General features: G+C 40.1%; 1 protein-coding gene across 1 annotated transcript in view; it reads right to left on the bottom strand.

Annotated features, from left to right (window-relative positions):
* LOC130493502 (keratin, type II cytoskeletal 5-like) overlaps positions 1-7,069 on the bottom strand; it is a 203,161-nt gene that overhangs the window by 102,799 nt on the left and 93,293 nt on the right. The window lies entirely within an intron of this gene.

Raw genomic sequence — 7,069 nt, 5'->3', positions numbered from 1 at the left:
TGGCTGCTCATCTGGGCCATTAAAGGGTTTCGGGGATTTCCCAAATCCACTGTTTACCACACCTACAATGCCATAATAATAAAAAAAACTTTTATTCCACCCTCCTTTTTAAAACATAGGGATGAAACAAGATGTATAATTAACATGTGGCTATCTAGAAGTCAGGATTTGGCCCGCCTACTGCCTTTCCTGCAACTGGCTGTACGTACTCGCTTCCCATATCTTAGTTTATAGACCTCCTACTCGAGGGTAACCTGTCATCTCTTAAAGTGCCAGGAGGCTTAATTATCAGATTAGATGCCTCCAAATGCAAAGTGGCTTTGATGTAGCCAAGTATTTTCTGCGTGACACCATGAGAACGTTTGCAAAGTCTCTAAACTGCTGAGGAAGTGGCTCTTGACAGCAGGAGAGGCTGTGGCTCAGTGGTAGAACATCTGCTTTGAAAGAAGAAGGTCTCAGGTTCAACCCCCAACATCTCCAGCTAGAAGATGAGGTAATAGATGATGTGAAAGACCTCTGCCTGGGATAAGGTTGCCAGGTTGCTTAAATTGGCGGGCAAAACTCCCAGTTTGAGTGGTAAAAGGCCCATTGCGATGCGGCGCTTCCAGGTGTAAACTGGAAGTGATGTGACTGAGGCCACACAGCCACACGCATGCAATCCCCACCTCAGCTCCACCCAAAAAACCTCCTGCCAGAGATGAGGGGGGACCTAGCAACCCTAGCCTGAATCACTGGAGAGCCAATGCCAGTAAGTAGATAATACTGCCCTTTATATGCCAATGGCCTGATTCAGTATGGGGCAGGTTCAGCTGTTCATGTTATAGAAGTATTACATTTACACTCATAGACCTGATTGTTTCATATATCTGAAGCTGTGGCAGCTCAGTGACTCTGGGGGTCACTCTTTTCTCATTCACTATGTATTTCCAGGCAATCGAGGATCACTTATTGAATATGATGATATCATGGTATTACACAGCTTCTCATATTGTCTAAATGACAACTTCATTGACGACATCTAAAAAGGATGGAGAGCGAGTATGATGCTTTTGGGACTGGTCACATCTGCAATCCCAGGCAATCCGATCAACATGTTGATTTCCTCCTAAAAGGGCTGCGTAGGTGAACCGTTTTGGTGTTTTTTTAAGACCCCCACCATGAAACCAGAGGCACTTTTTGCAGCTGCTGAAGAGGTTTACAGAATGTCCCATCTTTTCAGCTCAATCCTACAGAACATTCAACAATAGTCCATTCACAAATCCCATCCACCCTCCTCACTATTAATGCACAGGATCATAAATGAATCCCTTTAATTCACCTCCATTTCCCCCTTGCTGCAGAGCAGAATTTGCAAATACACAGTTCTTTAAAGACTGCACATGTTGCACAAGCTCTAGGTGAGGGACTAAGTTTCTGAACCTGGGGCCGGCATGCCTGATGGTGTGTGTGTTGCGAATTGCATTAGCAATTAACTTTTGGCAATTACGCTTGCACACAGTTTCGAGACATTAAAGCGCTGCTATGAAATGGCATTTCACTTGTAAAAGTGATGAGCGGCCTGTAATTTCTTGCTGGGGCAGTTCTAGGGTTGCCAGGTCCCTCTTTGCCATCGGTGGGAGATTTTGGGGGCAGAGCCAGAGGAGGGAGGGGTTTGGGGAGGGACTTCAATGCCATAGAGTCCAATTGCCAAAGCAGCCATTTTCTCCAGGTGAACTGATCACTATCGGCTGGAGATCAGTTGTAATAGAAGGAGATCTTTTGCTATTAGGGTTGCCAACCTCCAGGTAGTAGCTGGAGATCTCCTGCTATTACAACTGATCTCCAGCTGATAGAGATCAGTTCGCATGGAGAAAATGTCCGCTTTGGCCATTGGACTCTGCGGCATTGAAGTCCCTCCCCTCCCCAAACCCCGCCCTCCTCAGGCTCCTCCCCAAAAATTTCCCGCCGGTGACAAAGAGGGACCTGGCAACCCTATCTGCTATTACCTGGAGGTTCAGTATAGGAATAGCTGTAACTAATGCCAACAGTTTTGAGGCTATATATTTACAGTATGTGGTAATATACCCACCAGCATCACATATTACCAACAACACATGTATTTATTTCTTTTACACATAGAATTTATGAACAAAGACACATTCTCAGCACTTCCTATAAAAGGTAAGTATAATAGTATTGCATCATAATCAATTTGTCCTTTATGATGTATTTCTTTTTCTTTTGCAGCAGCTGATTAGTTGAAGGAGAAAACGATCGTTTCAAGGCACAGGGGCCGATTCTTCTTCAGTTCTTCCTATATGATACAATAAATAAAGCTCTCTGATAATCATAAATATCTTTCAAATTATTCTATATCAAAACTGCAATAAATAACAATTCAAACACAAACAGTATATACAATTTCCATCATGTACTTACAATCATACGTCCTATGCAATTTATTTCTCATCATCCAAAGTTTCAGGTTTCAATTGAATAACCATTTATGGATATGATGTACAATAAGTCCCCACACAGGGTAAGTAACAGGAATCAGTCCACTCTGGTAACGATCCCAATGGCGTTATTACAAAAGTGCAAGCTAGTTACCTAAATAGCTCTCCGGTGTTTGCTCCCTGATACAGCTGATGTACATTGCCTACGAGCCAGGTTCTTAAAGTGCCAGTACACATTTACAGAAAACAAGACAAATCGTTCTCCAAGTTTAAGCCATGAGGAGCCATGGTATTTAAAACATGTATAAAGTATGCTTCCTTGCGTCTAAGGATTCTTTCATTATCATTCCTGTTAAATCTATTGCCTTGCAGACGCCAAATTACAAAAAATCTTAGCTCATTCTCATTATGTTTCAATTTTAAAAAATGGTCGACAACCGGGGCTGTAGTTAGTCCTGCCCTAATTCTAGATTTGTGCTCTAGGATCCGTGTTTTTATTGGCCTTATGCTAGATCCAACATAAATCAATTGACAGGGGCAAATGAGGCAATAAATACAATATTTTGTATTGCAATTAGAAAATGAGCGTAATGTAAACTTGAAATCTGAATCTGTTCTTTTGAACTCCTTCACCTCCAATGCCAAATTACAAGCGAGGCATTGATGACACTTGTAATGTCCCACAACAGATTGTCTTTTAGTTTCCCTGTATATGTCAGAATGAACCAGTCTATCTTTCAACGAGTTAGTTTTTTTAAAACCTATTTTAGGAGGTGCTGCACATCCGGGAATATCGGACAATAAATGCCAATGTTTCTTGACAATCCCTGCAATCTGTGCCGATAGATGACTATGCTGTAAAGCGAAGGCTAAGGGTTTCACCCCTTCTCCACCCTTGCGATTCCTGTAAATTATGGTATCCCGGTCCACATTATTTGCCTTCCATCTGGCTTTTTGGATGACTTTACTGGGATACCCCCTATCCTTCAAAGCAGTTTCTAGAGCTGCTGCATGCTGCTGATAGTCCGGTGGGCGGGTATTGTTGCGTTTAATGCGCAAAAATTGTCCGTAGGGTAAATTCTCTCTCATATGCCTGGGATGAAAGGATTGAAAATGTAAAAGAGCATTCCTGTCCGTATCTTTTCTATACAGAGTCACTGCCAGTTTATTATTGTCCTTATATACCATTGTGTCCAGATAGGGGATATGCTCCCTGTCCGATTTCCCAGTGAATTGGATACTAGCGCAGCTATTTAACCAATCTAAAAATGCATCAAATTTTATGTCAGGGGAAAATAAGAATAAAAGATCATCTATATACCGTCTGTACCCCCACACCTGCTTTTTAAAGGGGTGGTTGCCATAAATATATTTTCTCTCGAAATCAATCATGAAAATATTGGCGACGGTCGGGGCAACGGGGGACCCCATCGCAATACCCCCAGTTTGCAAATACAATTGCTTATCAAATCTAAAGAAATTGTTGCCGAACACAATGTCAACAAGAGAAATTAAGAACTTTGTGGATGGTGTGGGATCTATTCGGGACTCTAGTAAGGATACAATAATATGCCGAGTATCATTTAAAGGAACATTCGTGTACAAAGACACGACATCTACGGTGGCCAGAATGCAGTCCCCTGGTAACTGAATGTTCTCAATGTACCTGATGAAATCGGTAGTGTCCTTTATAAAGGATTCAGTATCTACGGCAAATTGCCTAAGATGAAAATCTAAATATTGCGCAACCGGTTCCAGAACACTCTGTGATGCTGATACTATGGGTCTTCCAGGTGGAATCCGCCCAGGTTTATGTATTTTTGGTAACGTGTAAAGTACCGGCATTCTCGGATATTTATTGTTTAGGAATTCAGCTGTAATGTTGTCAATATCACCCTCCTGTAAAGCCTCCTGTATTGCTTTATTTATCATATTAGAAACCATGCTAGTTGGATCTTTTCCAATTTTCTGATAGTATTCACTGTGTCCCAACTGTCTCATAATTTCCTCCACATAGTCTTTTTTGTCCTGTAGGACTATAGCTCCGCCTTTGTCTGCGGGATGTATAATCAAATTATTATCAGTCTCAAGTCCCTCAAGTGCAGTCCTCTCAACACTAGTTAAATTCTGATACTTAGGAATGTGTTTTTCTTCCAGCCTCTCAATGTCTCTACCCACCGCCGTCTGAAAGGCGGTTATCATGGGGTTACTCGTATTGGGAATAAATCTTGATTTGGGGCGAAAGGGAGTCATAGGAGCATTTTGGTTTTTGAAATGATCTTTTATTTTCACAAGTCTGAGCATTTTAAACATGTCCACTCGGGTTTGAAAGGAGGAATAGTTTGGTGTCGGCACAAAGTTTAAACCATAACTCAGGACTCTTTCCTCAATGGAAGTCAAGGTCCTAGAAGATAAGTTGACTACTAATTGATCTTTTTGCGATACGGGCGCTTCTCGAAAAAACGAGTTTGCCCATCTCGCGATCTCAATCCATAGCTCGAGCCCGAGCTGGTCATAGAGTCACTATTGGAGTCACCCTCACTAAGCTGTTCATCTTTCCTATATGGTCTCTGTCTATTTTGTCTGTTCCTCCCATTTCTTCCTGTTTTTGGATTGAAACTTTCCTCCGAGTAGTACCATGGATATACTCTCTTGTTAGCATAATCATCTTTATCTCTTCTAAATTTTTTTGCCTTGAACTCCTTAATTTCCTCTGCAAATTTGTTAATTTCTGATTCCAATTTTTCCATTTGTTTTTTATAATTATCTGAACTGACTTCTTTTTCCATATTAGTTCTCATTTTCTGTATATCAACTTTGATATTAGCTGCTTCCTTCTTAGCCTGTTCGATAATGAGCAGCATTAAGTCTACCGAACAACGGTTCAGTATTGCAATCCATTTATCCTTGAATTCCTTATTGCCCCTAAACAATGTAGGGATCTTGTTCATCCTGAGCCCTCTAGGGATGATATTCGCACGGATATAATCAGAGAGCACAGCAGCGTGTAACTCTGTGCGAGTAAGCTTTTTGTGGGCATAAACAAGTGCTGATACATCAACTTCATCTTTATCAACATTAAGGTCACATATACTAGGTAAGTCTTGCAAAATGCGATCACGTTCCGCCACAGTAAAAGAAAACGTATCCATGAAATTAGCCATAGTGCCACACAATAGTGGAAACAAATAAGACACCTCTATACACCTATCTTAAGATGAGAAATTCAGTATAGGAATAGCTGTAACTAATGCCAACAGTTTTGAGGCTATATATTTACAGTATGTGGTAATATACCCACCAGCATCACATATTACCAACAACACATGTATTTATTTCTTTTACACATAGAATTTATGAACAAAGACACATTCTCAGCACTTCCTATAAAAGGTAAGTATAATAGTATTGCATCATAATCAATTTGTCCTTTATGATGTATTTCTTTTTCTTTTGCAGCAGCTGATTAGTTGAAGGAGAAAACGATCGTTTCAAGGCACAGGGGCCGATTCTTCTTCAGTTCTTCCTATATGATACAATAAATAAAGCTCTCTGATAATCATAAATATCTTTCAAATTATTCTATATCAAAACTGCAATAAATAACAATTCAAACACAAACAGTATATACAATTTCCATCATGTACTTACAATCATACGTCCTATGCAATTTATTTCTCATCATCCAAAGTTTCAGGTTTCAATTGAATAACCATTTATGGATATGATGTACAATAAGTCCCCACACAGGGTAAGTAACAGGAATCAGTCCACTCTGGTAACGATCCCAATGGCGTTATTACAAAAGTGCAAGCTAGTTACCTAAATAGCTCTCCGGTGTTTGCTCCCTGATACAGCTGATGTACATTGCCTACGAGCCAGGTTCTTAAAGTGCCAGTACACATTTACAGAAAACAAGACAAATCGTTCTCCAAGTTTAAGCCATGAGGAGCCATGGTATTTAAAACATGTATAAAGTATGCTTCCTTGCGTCTAAGGATTCTTTCATTATCATTCCTGTTAAATCTATTGCCTTGCAGACGCCAAATTACAAAAAATCTTAGCTCATTCTCATTATGTTTCAATTTTAAAAAATGGTCGACAACCGGGGCATTTATTGTCCGATATTCCCGGATGTGCAGCACCTCCTAAAATAGGTTTTAAAAAAACTAACTCGTTGAAAGATAGACTGGTTCATTCTGACATATACAGGGAAACTAAAAGACAATCTGTTGTGGGACATTACAAGTGTCATCAATGCCTCGCTTGTAATTTGGCATTGGAGGTGAAGGAGTTCAAAAGAACAGATTCAGATTTCAAGTTTACATTACGCTCATTTTCTAATTGCAATACAAAATATTGTATTTATTGCCTCATTTGCCCCTGTCAATTGATTTATGTTGGATCTAGCATAAGGCCAATAAAAACACGGATCCTAGAGCACAAATCTAGAATTAGGGCAGGACTAACTACAGCCCCGGTTGTCGACCATTTTTTAAAATTGAAACATAATGAGAATGAGCTAAGATTTTTTGTAATTTGGCGTCTGCAAGGCAATAGATTTAACAGGAATGATAATGAAAGAATCCTTAGACGCAAGGAAGCATACTTTATACATGTTTTAAATACCATGG

The sequence above is a fragment of the Euleptes europaea genome, chromosome 1, assembly GCF_029931775.1.
Source record: "Euleptes europaea isolate rEulEur1 chromosome 1, rEulEur1.hap1, whole genome shotgun sequence".
In the NCBI taxonomy this organism is placed as follows: Eukaryota; Metazoa; Chordata; class Lepidosauria; order Squamata; family Sphaerodactylidae; genus Euleptes; species Euleptes europaea.
The sequence above is the reverse complement of the archived record's forward strand: the minus strand, read 5'-3'. Positions and strand labels throughout refer to the sequence as shown.